Below are 18,012 nucleotides of genomic sequence, written 5' to 3'. Positions count from 1 at the left end.
TGAGTATGGAGATGCGGATCATTAGAGACAAGACCCCGGACATCGTGATAGTCGACCCCTTCTACATGCGTGCCAAGCTCTTGGGCAGCGCTGGGGACCGCCAAGTCGCGAGTTCACACCTCGAAGGCGTCATTCTGGCAAACCCAGATAAGGATAACTTCCTCGTGGCTTACTTTCCCGAGTAAGTCATCCCTTAACCGCCCCGTAACATATGATTTCTTAGATTTCGATCGTTCTTTTTTTTCTAACATTCCGTGTTCTGTGCAGAGACACACATTGCACACTCATCCTCTTAAGCCCAAATATTCCATGGCCACGTATCTCGACCCGAACTATGACTCCAAGATAGACTACACAAATATCAAGAAAGTTCTTGATGATGTTCTCCCCGGCTACGCCAAATCTGGAGGCACCTTCACCAGGGCAGTTCGTAAGTACGGCAAGCACGTGTTCGCCCACAATATGATGTTCTGCTGCGTCAAGCAGCTGCCTGGCAGTCAGAAGGATGCCTACTACGGCCTCCATCACATGCGGGCGATCGTAAGGGACCATCATCACCTTCTGTTATCAGATAATCTCAAAGATTGGGCCGCGAGCTTGTCGGCAGTCCAGGACGCGGACATCAGACAAGAATTCTTTCGCATCCAGTCGGAGTTTGCGGACATCATCCATCAAGATGTCCTTCATACCTCGGGGCAGTTCTACCTCAGATATCAACCGTCCAACAGTGAGATAGACGGAACGCTACAAATGCAGGCTGACAACGCCCGCGATTTCATGACCATCACGACAGACGGCGGCTTCATCCACGCTCCGGTCCCATGAGTCGAGTCGACAGTAGTGATGCTATGTGTAGTTCTGAAACATTGATTGGCTCATGTTGTAATTAAACTTTAATGAACTTGTATGTCTCTTTGGTTTGGACAGTCGTTCAACTTAGATGTAATCGATGCTATTTATTAGTAGGACCATGAATCGTGCTATTAATGTCTTGCTTTTCTCTTCCGATCCTTTTGTTGCATACTTATATATTGCTTATGTATTGTCTGTTGTTTGGCTTGTGCATAGAGATGCCGTCGTATGTCGTGTACAAGGGTAAGGTTCCCGGAGTCTACGACGACTGGGAGGAGTGTCGGAGACAGTTTCACCGTTTCAGCGGTAACAGTTACAAAGGGTACACCACTAGGGCGGAGGCGGAATCTAGATACGCCCGCTATCTAGCAGGAGAGAGGAGGGAGCGTTGGAGGAACCGGATGAAGACCAGTTTCATCGCGATGATGCTCATCGTGATGACCGCAGCTCTCTTCTATGTGATGGTAGTTTAGATGATCGATATCGACTTGTAATGTGAAGACAAACTCGCTACTCGCGGTCTCGAGACTTGTAATGTTCTATCTTTGTTCGGTCTTTTGAATTCGGAGACTAATATGATGAATTGTATTCAGAGACTAATCTTCTATTGTATTTGATGAATCTGTTGTTGCTGTGTGCTGTTGTCTAAATTCTATACAATAATATATTTTGTAACCTGTGAAAATATCAGAAATGAAAAAAATCCCTAATATTCATACTAGTGGCGCACCACACAAGACACTAATGGCGCACTGTGATAATCACACTAATGGCGCATCACCCACTGATGCGCCATTAGTATGCCAAAGCATATGGGTACATATGGACCCCTGGGAGGCATTCTAATGGCGCACTTTGGGCTATACTAATGGCACACTACATGGTGCGCCATTAGAACACCAGATACTAATGGCGCACCAATGGTGCACCATTAGAATTTAATTCTAATGGCGTGATGCTAGTGGCGCACCAGTAGTGCGTCATTAGTAGGCAAAACTGGTACGCCACTAAAATAAATAAGTAGAAACAAAATAAAATAAACTAAATAATAGAAACAAAATAAAATAAATAAGTAGAAACAAAATAAACTTTAATAAATAAAAATAAATGAATTTTAAACAAAATAAATAAAAATATCAACAATAAGTATTTTGTTCTAGGTAGAAACAAAACAAAATAAATAAATAAAGAAAGAAAACAAAAAAAGTGCCACCTACTGGGCCAGCACGGCCTGAATACGACTAGAAACCCAAACATGGGCCAAGTTTCAGGCCCGCAACAGGCCCAGTACGCCCACATGCACAAGTGACAGATTAGGCCTGAAAGCCTGCAGTTGAGAGGACCTCGAGAGGGTTGGCGCGGCAGCGCTTATAAACCACTCTCGAGCTCTCTCTCAACTAGCAAGATGGGACTAAACTTTTGACGCGGGGCAGCATAAGGCCTTTGGTCCCGGTTGGTGCCACCAACCGGGACCAAAGGCCTCTGCTTCTCGCCCTTTGGGCTACTGAAAAGAGGCCTTTGGTCCCGGTTGGTGGCACCAACCGGGACTAAAGGGGAGCATTGGTCCCGGTTGGTGCCACGAACCGGGACTAATGCTCTGTCTATATAAGGAACACTTGTGAAATTTTTCAGTTCCATCGTCGCCCGCTCCTCGTCGCTAACGCCGCCCCCGTCTTCGCGCCCTGCCCCGTCACCGCCCGCGCCTCGCGCCGTCGCCGTGCGCCACCCCGCGCCGTCGCCGTCACCTCCCGGCCCCGCGTTGTCCCGACACCGTCGCCGCCCCGCGTACACCGTTGCCGCCCCGACACCATCACCGCCCCGCGCTGCCCTGATGCCGTCGCCGCCCTGCGCCACCCCTGCCCTGACGCCGTCGCCGCGCCGCCCCACGGTCCGGCGGCCTTTTCTGATCATATGATGTTCATATGATTTTTTTGTGCATATGATGTTCATATGATGTTTTTTGTGCATATGATGTTTTTTCCATATGATGTTTGTTCATATATGTATTAATTTTTTATTTAGGTTGTTAATTAGTAGATATTGATTTTAGGTTAGTGTAGGGAAAAAATAAAATAAGGAAAAAGAAGAAAAGAGGAAGAAGGAAGAAGGAAGAAGAAGAAGAAAAACAAGGAGAGGAAGAAGGAAAATAAGAAGAGGAAGAAGGAGAAGAAGAAAGGAGAAGAAGAGGATTGGAAGAAGAGGAGAAAAAATAAGAAGAGAAAAAAAGAAGAAAAAAAGAGAAGAAGAAGAAGAAAGGAATAGAGGAGAAGAAGAAAAAATAGAAAAAGTTGCGTTCATTGTTTTGGTATGTACACATATTAATTCTCGTCTTTCTTCTTTTTTCTAGCCCTCCGGATCAAGCACAACTTCGGTAAAGAGACGAGGCCCGAAGAAAATGTTGCGCTCGGATGAAAGGTTCACGATCATAGAAATCGCGCGCGATGGCTAACCGATTGAACCCATCCGGACCAAGGAAGAATTTTCTGCTCAGTGTGGGGTTCTTGTTAGGGACATGATCCCGATCAGCATCCAATAATAGAATAAGCCTAATAAGGAAGACCCTGAGGTGTCTTATATTAACGATAGGAAGTAAGATGATCTTTGGGACGCGCTGAAGGCAAATTTCACCCTACCGCCAGAGGAGGATTCGGAGAAGCCAGTTAAAGAGTCATTGATCAAGTCTCATGCTCTTAAGAAGATGGCAGATCTATTCAGGAGATGGAAGAATGAGCTGAAAACAACGTTTGTCGACAAAGAAAAGACACCAGAATTCACCGGCCGGTATGAGAAGATCAGAGAATACTGGGACACATTTGTGGCCCACAAGACACCGGACAAGAGTAAGAAGATGTCAACGACAAACAAGATAAATGTTGCGAAGAAGGAGCATCACCATCGCACGTGGTCAGGTGGCTACCTCAAATCCCGGTTGTTGTGGGCCAAGGCTGAGAATGACCTGCTTGATAAAGGGGTCGAACCAGAGACATTGAACTGGCCAGACCGTTGCCGAACTTGGTTCTTCGGGGTTTGCGGAACCTTGGACCCTATAACAGGGAAGTGCGTTTGGACGAAGGAGCAACTGCGAATACCCGTCATGAAGCTTCAGGACTATATCGCCGCAGCGCAGCTAGGGACGTTCGTTCCAGACAAAGAGAACGATGAGCTCAAAATGGCCCTCGGGAATCCTAAGCACCCTGGATGGACATGAGGCACGCCAGGCTCCGTTCCGTGGAAGGCTGGGTTTCCGGACGCAGGCGATTACAAATGCCAGGAGAGGAGGAGGGCAGTGGAGCAGACCCAACTGCAGGCGCTGCACGCAAGGGTAAAAGCGCTAGAGGAACAAGAAGCAGTTCACAGCAAGCGACCTGCCGAAGCTACCCCCGAAGCTACCCCGCCATCTCAGCGGAGAAGTAGCGTGACTTCCACCGAGCTGTTTCAGCTGGAGCCTGTGTTCACGGCTCCTGCTAGCTACCCCGTGAATGCTATCACGGAGTCTCAACATTGCCACCTTATGACGCAATGGCAGAACTTGAAAGTCAAGGCGGTTGTCGGCTCTGTTCGACCTCCTGAACCCGGCGCAACTTTTCACTACCGTCCAATTCCAGAAGGATATGCTAGGGTGACGATGGACGAAATAATGGAGGGATTTGAGGAGCTCGAGCTTGACCACCCTACAGGTGAAGGGGAGACTCGGCTGGGTTCTTCTTTGAAGACTTCATGCCTATGGAGGAAGGAGCTCATCAACCTTTCAAACTGGATGCCTCTGCCTCCTCCTCCTCCTCTGGCGAGTCAAGGCACTCTGCCTCCTTGTCCGGCGCGTGGCGGCACTCTGCCTCCTTCTCCGTCTACGCCGGCGTGTCCGAGCAGTCAGCCTCCTCCTTCTCCGCCTCGTCAGCAAGGGCGGAAGAGACCCGCCGCTCCATCTGCTCCGGCATCTAGCAGTACATCCAGAGGCGGGAGGCAATTCAGATTCGGTCCATCTCTAAAGCCTCTAGAGAAGTTACCATATGAGAGGACCATGGAGGAAAACGCGAAGATCGTGGAAGCCGAAGTGAGGGAGTTCTTTGAAAGGTGAAAGCAAAGAAACATCCACCTCTGGAGGAGAAGATAGATCCGCTGAACGCAAAGCGCACACTCGATGTCCTGAAGAAACCACCACCGTCTCCGCCGAAAACCAACTATGAGCGCATTATTGGAAAGTCATTTATCAAAGCGGAGTGGTCGGGAAGTACGATCAGTGATCGAAGGTTATCAGAACGACGAGCTGGGAAAAAAATTGCCCAACTCAGCGAACAAGCAAACCAATCGTGCCCCCCCCCCCCCGCTCAAGGTGTTTAGCGATATCGTCGCTAATCATCCGGTGATTTTGCCCGGTACCAATCTTGGAGATTACCTGCTCGACGATGCACATTATGATATAATGTAGGTGGACGGACACAAATACCAGTACGGTAAGCCTCTCGTCAAAGATGGAACTACTTTGACAACGATGATGCGAAGGTTCCATGATTGGTACATGAAAACATGCAGATAGTCTAGGGGAAAGGATACTTTGACGCTGAGAGTTAAAGAGGAGCACGACCTCATTGGAATTGAACTGTTGTCTGTTCCATTTGAGGAGTTCTTCCAGTGGTTCAATCAAAAGGCCTTCAATAAATTAACGGTCACTTGCTACTGTCTATAAGTACTACTTCTGCTATTAAGTCTCTCTATATATAGCTCAACTCTTTCATTGCATGTATATATAATTATCCTCACTATATTATGCAGATTGAAGATCGTCAAATGCAGAAAAGCAAAATCTATGATATTGGGTTCATTAACACAAATCTCATAGATGAATATATGGTTAATTTGATGCCAAATAAACCGAGGCCAACATGCTACGATCGTTGCTTCATAATCAAAACAAAGATAAAATACTCTTTCCTTACAACTTCAAGTGAGTGTTGCTGTCTTGTGCATATTCAGTTTCCCTTATTACTCGAGGTTATAGTAATGTAATTGATGAGTTATGCATGCGTGCGCAGGTTCCACTATATTCTCCTAGAGATTAAGCTTGAGCAGGGACTAACCGTCTTAGACTCGAGACGAAAATCTCCTGAGGACTATGCGGACATGACTAAAATTCTCGAGAAGTAAGTTCAATCGATCATTATCGCACCATATCGAAAACTTTATTCATTTCCTGATATCAAGTAATTGTTTTCTTTGTCTCACAGGGTTTGGAAAGTATTCATCGCACAAGCTCCGGGACTGCCGGGGGAGCTGCGATGGACATACCCGAAAGTAAGTAATACTAGCTAGCTAGTTCCGTGCATCTCGATCCCGTTGATTCTAGCTACTTTCATTAATACCATTTATAATGCTTCATTATCAGTTTGATTGACCTCTATTTCTCGTAAAGTGCTTGTGGCAGGAACCCGGGAATGATTATTGTGGATACTACGTTTGTGAGTTCATCTACAACGCGACTTGCAAAAAAACCCGGGGCTACTCTAAAAGACAATTTGATGTGCGTAAGCAATAATATTCACAATTTCATTTTATTTCCATCATTTGTGTTAAGTTTCATTCATATATATGTATTGACCCCCTTCTTCAAATTAGATGTGGCAGATGTGGGATGAACTCCTACCATAAGATCGCATCAAAGCAATTTAATAGGAATTGGTGAGATTCTTTGTTGACCACGTCATCAATAAAGCTGGAGAATACCATGTGGAACTTGAGTTCAGATGCTAGGGGATTGTAAGAGATCTTACATTGTATGTATGTGTATATATATATATATATATATATATATATATATATATATATATATATATATATATATATATATATATATATATATATATATATATATATAGCCAGTAGCGTCGGATAGATATACGAAAACTTGTTATTCGACCAATCTCTCGGAGAAGGAGAGGTCGATCACTTCTCTCTGTATATGTTCATCACGATCTTTTGTACTTAATTTTTTCCTTCATTTTCTTACTAGCTAGCGTGTCGAGTCCTCTCTATACGTATAGTACGTAGCGTCGACCAAGCACGGAGATAAGAAAGGACACTTCTCTCTATTAGCTAGCTAACACAATATATGAAACCCCTAAATTAACCCTACACCCCCCCAAAAAAAAACCCCAACCCCCCCCTCTCCTTCAGAAAAAAAACAAAACCCTAGCCCCTGAACTGCTGACGCGTGGAAGCTTATTGGTCCCGGTTGGTGCTACCAACCGGGACAGAAGGCCCCCCTACCTGGACAAGCTGCAGCGGGCCACGTGGAGGCCCATCTGCCCCGGTTGGTGTAAGAACCGGAACTAAAGGTATTGGGCTTTAGTACCGACCCTTTAATCTCGGTTGCCGAACCGAGACAATTGGGCCTTATGAACCGGGACAAATGAGCCTTTTTCTACTAGTGCCTCTTTCTCATTGTGCTTCTGCTAAATGCATGTAAAGAGGACTTAGGTCTCCTTTGCTTTGTAGGATTTTGATAGAAATTCTATAGGGCAGGATGTTCAATGAATTTTCTTTTCCGAGTCCTTTGATTTGCAGTAATAGATCTATATTCCTATGTAGGATAGAAACCAAGCCTTCACATTTCAAAGAAAAAAAAGCATTAGCCTAGACTTTGGGCTGACATAAACGTGACACGAAGAGCGAGTGAATGCATTACGGGCCGAGCTCTTGGCCGCCGGGCCGATTGTATGCTGTAGTGGCCTGTCATGTCGGCACTTGGACTGGCATTAATGTGACGTTGGCACTCTGGACCAGCATGAATGAGATACCCAGAGCGGAAGTAGAGTTTGAGCGCACGCATGGGAAAGGTTTTTGGGTGGCTCCGCTTTGTTGGACTCATACGTGGCTTGAGTTCGAACGCCTGCAAACCTCCTCTGATTTGATGGCAGTTTACAGGATTTCGAGCATGCAGATGTAGAATATTAGAATAAAACCAGTAATAATTTTCATGGACATTTATCTGATGGGGTGAACACATGAAATCAGACTCGTGGATCGGATTAAGAACTATACTAAAGGATTAAGAACTATACTAAAGAATGTACAGGAGAGGAATTCCCATTCCTTATTGTGTTGTTGTTAAGTGCGTGTAACGAAGATTTCCAGGATGACAAAACGCATGGTGTATTTTTCTTGGGCTTTCTTTATTTATACTCCCTCGGTTTTTAAATATAAGGCTTTTTAGAGATTGTGTGTTGTTGTTAGAAAACAATCCTTACGCATGCTGTTGTTAAGTGCGTGTAACGGACGATAGGAACCAATCCTTCACATTTTAAAGAAAAAATATTGGCTTAGACTCAATGAAAAAATTGCTATCCTATATGCCACCTCACTTCCTATGATTTTTATAGGTAATAATGCTTTGTTTTGCGGGGAACTACGTATAAGGGTGTATATAAACATATTATAGAGTGTAGTCTATATTGGAATATCTAAGAAGACTTATATTTAGGAACGAAGGGAATATGATTTTTTAGAAATTCTATGGGATAGAATTTGCAGTGGATTTTTTTCCTTTGAAGCTTTTGTTTTGTACGAACCAATCCTTCACATTTCAATCGAAAAAAAGTATTACCTTAGACTCAATGAAAAAAATTCTATCCTATATGTCATCTCACTTCCTATGATTTTTATAGGCAATAATGATTTTAGTGGTAATAATGCTTTGTTTTGCGGGGAACTACGTATAAGGTTGTATATAAACATATTATAGAGTAGTCTATATTGGAATATCTAAGAAAAGACATATATTTAGGAATGAAGGGAATAGGATTTTTAGAAATTCCATGGGATAGAATTTGCAGTGATTTTTTTCCTTTGAAGCCTTTGTTTTGTAGGAACCAATCCTTTCACATTTCAGAGAAAAAAAAGTATTACCTTAGACTCAATGAAAAGAAATTCTATCATATATGTCATCTCACTTCCTGTGATTTTCATAGGTAATAATGCTTTGTTTTGCGGGGAACTACGTATAAGGATGTATATAAACATATTATAGAGTAGTCTATATTGGAATATCTAAGAAGACTTATATTTAGGAACGAATGGAATAGGATATTTTAGAAATTCTATGGGATAGAATTTGCATTGTTTTTTTGTTTGAAGCCTTTGTTTTGTACTCCCTCCGTTTCTAAATATTTGTCTTTTTAGGGATTTCAAACGGACTAGCACATACAGATGCATATAGACATTTTTTAGAGTGTAGATTCATTCATTTTGCTCCATATGTAGTCACTTGTTAAATCTCTAAAAAAACAAATATTTAGGAACAGAGGTAGAAGGAACCAATCCTTCACATTTCAAAGAAAAAGAAAAGCATTAGCTTAATGAAACAGGCCTTTAGTATTTCGCAAAAAAAAAAAGAGGCCTTTAGTGGTAAAAAAAAAAGAGGCCTTTATCTGATGGGGAAAAAATGTATGCTACGACAGGATCGCCGACCGTGGGGATCGAACCCACGGCCACGTGGTTAAAAGCCACGCGCTCTACCACTGAGCTAGGTCGGCTTGTGCTCATGTACGGCTGTAAAAATCCCTTGTAGTTCAGTAGCAAGATTTTTTGCGTCCGAATCAAGAGATTAGTATGGTTTTTAGTTCTTGAACTGTGTGGAAGAGAGTGATCTGGAGGGTGGAAAATGGTTGGAGCAGACAGATATGCGATGCTCCAAATGGATTGGAACAAAGCCTCACCGTTTTTCCCCAGTAACCCCTTACATGACCACCCTTTTTGGTATACCACCAGCACGACAGATACACCAGCCTACCAAAACTGTAACCATCAGATGTGCACCACAAATTTAGCATCAAAATCCCTGACCGTTCTGGCCTACTATACCAGTACATTAGCTCCTTGGCGTAAGCGAGCAACTCAAACGGAGTTGTGTCAGCGGTTCTCTCTAAAAGCCTGCCTCACCCACCTCCATCCCGCACCATTGCTCAACTCTTGTACGGCGGGAGAAGATGGAACCTCTTGACATGATCTTCCCTCGACCGACAGTGCGACGCGAGCCGCTCCTCGTCCACCTCCCCCGTGTCCGACAACGAGACGCCGTAGCCCAGCAGCCTCCTGACGTCCCTGCCGGTGGGGCTCCGCCACCGGCCGTCCCACCATGCGTGCGGGAGGAGCGGGGTCGGCGCGCACTGGTGCGCCTGGCGCGGGCAGCTCAGGGGCCCCGCGTACCTGCTCCAGGCGTGGCCCCAGCCGGCCTGCGTCGACAGCCCGTCCACCAGCAGGTTGCTGTGGATGCTGCTCAGGAACGTGAAGTTCGCGCCCGAGGGCTCGTGACCTGAAACGCACACCAGAATCCCGAAAATATATCAGTTTTGGTGACTCTGAGACTTGATGGAGTGTAGAAATGTTTTGAGGGATGGTCGGGCCGTTGTGACGTAACATACCATGTCTGTTTGCTGCGGCCAGCGCTGCGATGAGCTGCGCGTAGGTCGTTCCCACGCGTCAATGCGCTCCGGTGATGACCGTGTGCCTGGCGCTTGAGGCCAGGAAGAAATCGACGAAGGCCGCCCACCTTGGAGCTGTTCCCCAGTCTCGTGACCGGAAGTCCAAGGGCTATACACAACAGAATGAGCGAAATGAGATTTTGTAAAAATCAACGTGGTACATCTATGAAAGATATGTCTGAGCTAGAGTATACGGTCCATGATATAAACCTAATACCCATGGAAACACTAAAGGTTTCAGGCTTTCGGCGTATCGCCTATCGGATGATGCAGAAAATGCAGCAAAGATCTTTCAGGTAAGAGTGTAACATACCTTGTCCTTTCCATTCATCTCTAGGTCAAAACTCTTGGCAAACGATTTGTAATCAAAATAAGTTACCTGCCCAGAACGTATAGAATAGTCATCCCGTTTTCTAGGAAATTCCAAATCAGTAACTATGAATTACATGGATTCTAACCATGATCCACAATGCTCAACAGAAGTACAAAGTCCATCTAACAATATTCAACCAAAAGCAACTAACCTCTGCAAACTCACTGATCTCTTGCTTCATCTCCTTAACAAATGATGGTGTGTCGGAGATCAATGCCACCCGAGGTGTACCCTTCAAACCAGAAATCTGTATAGCTTTCTGAATACAACCAACTGCAGCAGTTCTTGCTCGTACTGGCCTAGTCAGAAAATTAGTTATCTTCAGCTTCTGAAATGATATGACGAGGAGTTGCAAATAAAGATAATCTGCATGATGTAGGTTGCTGACATTCTAAAGCTGAAAGTGTCGCAAAGAAAGATAATCTGCATGAGGTGCAAAGACTTTGAACACCCTTACCATCCGCATTAATTTGTCAATCTTCTTGGGTATTCAGAAATCTTTAATGTCCAACTTCTGAAATAATTTCAAACTATCTATCCTCTTTTTTGCAAATGCTGAGCATGAGATGGCATAGTTTGCAGCATTTCTCACCATATTGGAGAGGGCTAAAACTAACTTATACATCAGGAAGAAATAGCCAGAAAAAAGGGATGACTTAAGTTTCGATACACAATATTCAGGAAAGAAGAAGCATATTTCAATGCTACTGATGAACTGAATTTCTTCACGTGAACATAATGTTAATATAACTTTATAGTTAATGTTGAACAATTATGACAGGTTTCTTCCATTTAAACCACATACAGTGGGTCATACCTATTGGCCATCATTCGCATGTGCAGAACAATATCTGGACTGAAACTCTTCGATGCCCACTGAACTGCTTTCTGGACTACCTGGGAGGGAGATATGATCACTCGCATAAGTTCCCCGAATGTATTAGGCCTGGCATGTAGCATGCCTAAGGATCCAAAAATTGTTGAAGCAGCAGTTTTCATTTCAGGGTGAACATTCTTTAGAAAGAACTGGATTCCAACTGCATTTGTTGTGCCATCAAACCTGACGCCATGAAGAAGTAACACCTGTCAGTACGCTTTGTTCTTTACATATAGCTTTCTCAAGAACATTAATAATCAACAGAAACAAAATTCATCTAAGCAAACAATACAAGAAAATACAAATTGAAAAATGAGATACTTCAGTGATGAGCATATACTTAAGAACGAGGAAGGGAAACAACAGCCATTAGTGAAAATAATTTACAGATGACCATGGAAGAAATGTACAAAAAATATATAAAAAAGGTACTCAATCAAAGACAAGGTAATTAGATCAAAGCTCGCCAATTGGGTTTTGTCCAGACAAAACTGCTAGGTCGCTGCAGGGGAGACATCATGTATTCTAATACAGATGGAGACTAAACAAACGTTAAACTCACGTCACCAAATGGTTCCATGCGTAAGGAGTACAGTCCCCTAGATATTCCATTAAACTTTGGTCAAATCTCCAAATACAGATGCATCCTATTCCTAACAATCTCCAAATATTTTCCAAAAGGATAATGCAAAGAAACAAGTAATATCATGGTGCTTATACTTTCATGTCAGCTCAAATCCTTCTTGTGCTGGAAAAGTACTGTTTATGTACCCAAAATGGGGGGGGGGGGGGGGGGAGATCAGAAAAGGGATAGCAGTCAGAAGTTCACAACACATCACACCTATTTGCATGGATTTCTATATACACAACATTGTACTGTAAAAGTGTGCCATTATTACATACGAAACGGTAAATGGAATCACAAAAGCAAATAGCACTAACGCTGACAGTTTCATATGTCCATAAGTGACTGCAAAGGCATCTCACTACAATATACGAGACAAGGATCTAAAGAAAAAATGACAATACAGAACTTGCTTCTAAATTTAAGTTACTGACTGTACACAGCAGACCAAAAAAAAAGACAATTCAGAACTTGCTTTTTTTTTCGAAACGGAGGCAAAGATTGCCTCATCTATTAATTAAGCAGAAATTCTGAATTCAACATTGTAGGAACTTCCTACCAACCAGGAAATGAAATGCTTAGTAGCTTATGTATCAGGGTTCTAAGTTAACTTGTCTCAATATCCCCACTACCCGTGTATTTTCTCCACTCCATTCTTGTGAAAGAACCCTTAAGGCCTTATGTGTCTCTAGAAGTAAACATAAATGTGTAAATTCGCAACATATAAAACCTCATCTAATTTAGTTTTCCTGTTAATTTCTCTGACTGCAAGTGCATAAGCACATGGCAATGTAAGGCGACATACTTGAACAAGCTTGTCCATGAAATAGGGGATTAGTTAACATCTTTGTGTTTTCTACCTAACATACCCTTTTAAATGAATTGCGTCAAAAGTTCTTTGCAAAACATACTGAGAGCTCGAAATCTGATCAGGTCTTGAGGCGAAGAAAACTAGCTGTAAAAACGTATAACTGATTGTACCAAGTTGCAAGAGAAGTGCTAACCAGATTATTGGATCTTTCCATCTGCTCCAGTCACTACAAAGAACATTTGTCTCCGAGGGATTCTCAAAATCGTCTACCCTCACATTCAGATCTCTACCATATGTTTGGGCACATCGGTTTTTCCTCCATAAATGCTTGATTTCTCCAATAGTAAACGAGTGGTCAGTATAAGAAATGTAATGTCCAAATGGATATAATCCCCTGCAAACAAAAGACAAAGGGTAAGAGGACAATCACCACCATTTCTGTGTTACATTGGAATCATTTGCATCACATTACCACATGGAATGACAATAATTATGTTTTGGTTGTCTAAGATGAACCGATTGCTAAATTATGTTTTGCTTGTCTAAAGATGCAAGTAGGAAACCCATCATAGATAAATAACAAAAGTAACTGAGTGTGAATGCATATGCCTGGTTTGGCCGATGACCAGGGAGCGGTTTAACATAACACTCAGAGCTGCTGCCGTTAATATCTTGTACATCTCATTGCCAAACCCAGCTTCAGATGCTTTCCCCAACACAAAGCCTTGTTTGCAGAACTCAGCTGCAGGCAGCGACCTAACTCTCGCAGCGCCTGACAAGGTAACCGGAGAAGTGAGCATCGGGGCGGTTGAACTAACCTAGGAACTGCAAGTCTTTCTATTCAAGATTAGCCTGGCTACAGAGTTATAGTCTTATTGTTTATGCAGATGAAAACAACGCGACGACCAGTACATTTTAGAATAGGTTTGCTTCGACAACGAAACGGGAGCTACATTCAGGGTAGAGTAATGCTCTGTTTTCATCAGTGAGATTCAGACCAGCTCCATGGGAGACGGCATTGGACACTACAAGCTACAGTAAGAGAATGAACCAAATCAACCAACACAGTGCAAGGGCATCCCAGATCGAAGCACTGAATCGAATGTGGGCATTACGTACCGTGGAGCAGGAAGTGGCGCCGAATCAGCTCGCGGACGCGGAGGCTGGCCGCCTCAGTCGACCCCGCGCCGACGGCCTCCTCCCCCATCTCCTCCACCGTCGCGCACGTTGACCCGCCGGGCCCTCCCTCCGAACCAGCCGCCGCGTCAGGCGGCACGACATGGAGCTCGTCCGAGGAGGCCGAAGCGGGAGGCGGCTCAACGGAGAGCTCTTCCGGCAAGGCCGAGGCGGGAGGCGGGTCCACGGATAGCTCTTCCAAGAAGACGAAGTGGGGAGGCGGGTCAACCGAGAGCTCTTCTGAGAAGGCCGAGTCGGGAGACGAAGAGGAGGGTTTGCGGGGGTCAGGGCCCTGATGGCTGAGGAGGAGGAAGAGGGCGGCGGCAGAGACGGCTGCGAGGAGGAAGGCTCGACGGAGCAGGAGCAGCGACGGGCGGCCGCGACGCCATCGCGACATGAAAGCTGGCTGCGAGCCTGCGACTGCGATGCGAGTGTGCGCTGCTGGTGGATCTCGCGAGGTAAGAACATCTCTGTCTCTGCCCCTTCATCTCTAACTAAATCTCTATACCAACCTTTTTCTGGGAAAGGATTCGCATCCAATATAAAAATTAATTAATCAGAAGTACTCCCTTCGTCCCATAATATAACGGTGGTTTTTACGGAGGAAGTACGAAACACTTTTGTTAATGAAAACTTCCAATCTATCATGATAGTACAACAAATAGCAGAAATAATAAAAAATACATCCAAATCCGTAGACCACCTAGCGACGACTACAAGCACAGAAACGAGCCGAAGACGTGCCGCCGTCATCGACCCTCCCTCACTGGAGCCGGGCAAAACTTGTTGTAGTAGACAATCAGGAATTCGTCGTGCTAAGGCCCTATAGGACCAACACGACAGGACAGCAACCGTCACCATTAAAGAGGAGTTCAGATTGAAAGGATCCAACATGTAGACACACGAACACACACGATCGGATCCATGTGGATCCACCGAAGACAAACGCTAACAGAATCCTGCAAGATCCGTCGGAGACAAATCTCCACACGACATCCGATGATGCTAGAAGCACCACCGAGACGAGGACTGGGCACCATCAGAGATCCGCCCCCGCCTCGTATCTCAGAAAAGCATCCCAAAACGAAGCCCTCCTGCCAACAAGATCCAAGATCCACCAAGCCTCCATGGCCCTAAGGCCACATGAGATGAGGTACCAGTGTCAGCATCGACGGGAGGCAGAAGAAACCCTAGCATCGGCTGGGTATGAGAGCCCTATCCCTTGGGGCTTGGTACGAAGTACGAAACATGTTAAACATACAAAAAATTACATTGAGGTCTCTAGACCACCGAACGATAACTATTATTGTCAGAACGAGTCGTCAACGCGTTGTTGTCGTTGCTCCCCTACCGGAGTTGTCTTGAGCTTGTCGATGGCAGATGGGAAGTCTTCGAGAATGTGCCCCTAGGAACAGCACCCGATTCGTGGTCGTGGCTGTTGAACCCTTGAATATATTCGAAGAAACTAACACCAAATCTCGTTGTCGCGTGCACAACAAGAAACCCAAACTCGTCGTTCCAAAGAGACAGAAGGAATCTATGCCTCGGCGGCTAGGGCAAATGCTCACCTCTAGGCTTCATCGATGAGCCCGTGGATTCGTCTCCTCTCTGTATGCCGCTCCGGCAGCCGGTGGCAGGGAGGGGAATCCCGGTGCCTTCGCTCCGGCTAGTAGTTTAGTTTAGGATTTTTTTAACCCTCACAAGTGCAACACTTGGGTGGATGGCAACGCTTCTTCTTTGAGTTTGTCTTTTGGGCTGCAATCCTCCTTCAGTTCATCTTCAGTTTATCCATATGGACGTAGTTGATGAAGCCTCGACATAGAATCTCTATACCAACCTACTTGAACTTAATTAAACATACTTACGGAAACATCATATAAACTCCAACATCATCAACATAATACTTAAAATACGTAAAATTAACAACATAGTGCAGAATTAAACATAATTAAGCATAAACTACTGTTGTGGCCCCTTCTTCAACTCGAACAAGCAGTGACACGTGTCGTCTGACACAATCTTTCCCATCTGATCTTCATTTCTCATGCCACTTATTTCCTTTTATGATGTGGGTGAAATGGAATGTTGGAAGGGCATCTCATCCACATTGGGGTGAGAGAGTGGTGAAGGAAATATGCCCTAGAGGTAATAATAAAGTTATTATTTATTTCCTTATATCATGATAAATGTTTATTATTCATGCTAGAATTGTATTAACTGGAAACTTAGTACATGTGTGAATACATAGACAAACAGAGTGTCAGTAGTATGCCTCTACTTGACTAGCTCGTTGAATCAAAGATGGTTAAGTTTCCTAGCCATAGACATGAGTTGTCATTTGATTAACGGGATCACATCATTAGAGAATGATGTGATTGACTTGACACATTCCGTTAGCTTAGCACGATGATCGTTTAGTTTGTTGCTATTGCTTTCTTCATGACTTATACATGTTCCTATGACTATGAGATTATGCAACTCCCGAATACCGGAGGAACACATTGTGTCCTACCAAACGTCACACGTAACTGGGTGATTATAAAGGTGCTCTACAGGTGTCTCTGATGGTACTTGTTGAGTTAGGATAGATCGAGATTAGGATTTGTCACTCCGATTGTCGGAGAGGTATCTCTGGACCCTCTCGGTAATGCACATCACTATAAACCTTGCAAGCAATGTGACTAATGAGTTAGTTGCGGGATGATGCATTACGGAACAAGTAAAGAGACTTGCTGGTAACGAGATTGAACTAGGTATTGAGATACCGACGATCGAATCTCGGGCAAGTAACATACCGATGACAAAGGGAATAACGTATGTTGTTATGCGGTTTGACCGATAAAAGATCTTCGTAGAATATGTAGGAGCCAATATGAGCATCCAGGTTCCGCTATTGGTTATTGAATGGAGACGTGTCTCGGTCATGTCTACATAGTTCTCAAACTCGTAGGGTCCGCACGCTTAATGTTCGATGACGATCGGTAGTATGAGTTTATGTGTTTTGATGTACCGAAGGTAGTTTTAAGTCCCGGATGAGATCGGGGACATGACGAGGAGTCTCGAAATGGTCGAGATGTAAAGATCGATATATTGGACGACTATATTCGGACATCAGAAAGGTTCCAAGTGATTCAGGTATTTTTCGGAGTACCGGAGAGTTACGGGAATTCACTGGGGAGTATATGGGCCTTATTGGGTTTTAGGGGAAAGAGAGAGGGGAGGCTGCGTCCCCCCAAGGCTTAGTCCAAATTGGACTAGGGGGAGGGGCGGCGCCCCCTCCTTCCTTCTCTTCTCTTTTCCCTTTCCTTCTCTCCTACTCCTACTACATGGAAGGGGGGATCCTACTCCCGATAGGAGTAGGACTCCCCTTGGGGCGCGCCTAGGAGGGCCGGCCTCTCCCCCTCCTCCACTCCTTTATATACGTGGCCATGGGGCACCCCATAGACACACAAGTTGATCAGTTGATCTTTTAGCCGTGTGCGGTGCCCCCCTCCACCATAATCCACCTCGGTCATATCGTAGCAATGCTTAGGCGAAGCCCTGCGCCGGTATCATCATCATCACGCCGTTGTGCTGACGGAACTCTCCCTCGAAGCTCTGCTGGATCGGAGTTCGTGGGACGTCACCGAGCTGAACGTGTGCTGAACTCGGAGGTGCCGTGCATTTGGTACTTGGATCGGTCGGATCGTGAAGATGTACGACTACATTAACTGCGTTCTCATAACGCTTCCTCTTATGGTCTACGAGGGTACATATACTCTCCCCTCTCGTTGCTATGCATCACCATGATCTTGCGTGTGCGTAGGAAATTTTTGAAATTACTGT

At 44.7% G+C, this 18,012-nt stretch overlaps 1 non-coding gene and 1 pseudogene across 1 annotated transcript; both read right to left on the bottom strand.

The window, feature by feature from the left end:
- Nucleotides 1-9,305: 9,305 nt before the first annotated feature.
- TRNAK-UUU (transfer RNA lysine (anticodon UUU)) lies at nucleotides 9,306-9,377 on the bottom strand. The gene has a single exon. It is a non-coding gene; the product is annotated as a tRNA-Lys (tRNA).
- Nucleotides 9,378-9,491: 114 nt separating this feature from the next.
- LOC123148904 (uncharacterized) lies at nucleotides 9,492-14,649 on the bottom strand (annotated as a pseudogene).
- Between the last annotated feature and the right edge of the window lie 3,363 nt (nucleotides 14,650-18,012).

Source organism: Triticum aestivum, chromosome 7A (genome assembly GCF_018294505.1).
Source record: "Triticum aestivum cultivar Chinese Spring chromosome 7A, IWGSC CS RefSeq v2.1, whole genome shotgun sequence".
In the NCBI taxonomy this organism is placed as follows: Eukaryota; Viridiplantae; Streptophyta; class Magnoliopsida; order Poales; family Poaceae; genus Triticum; species Triticum aestivum.
This window is presented reverse-complemented; position numbering and strand designations above follow the sequence as displayed.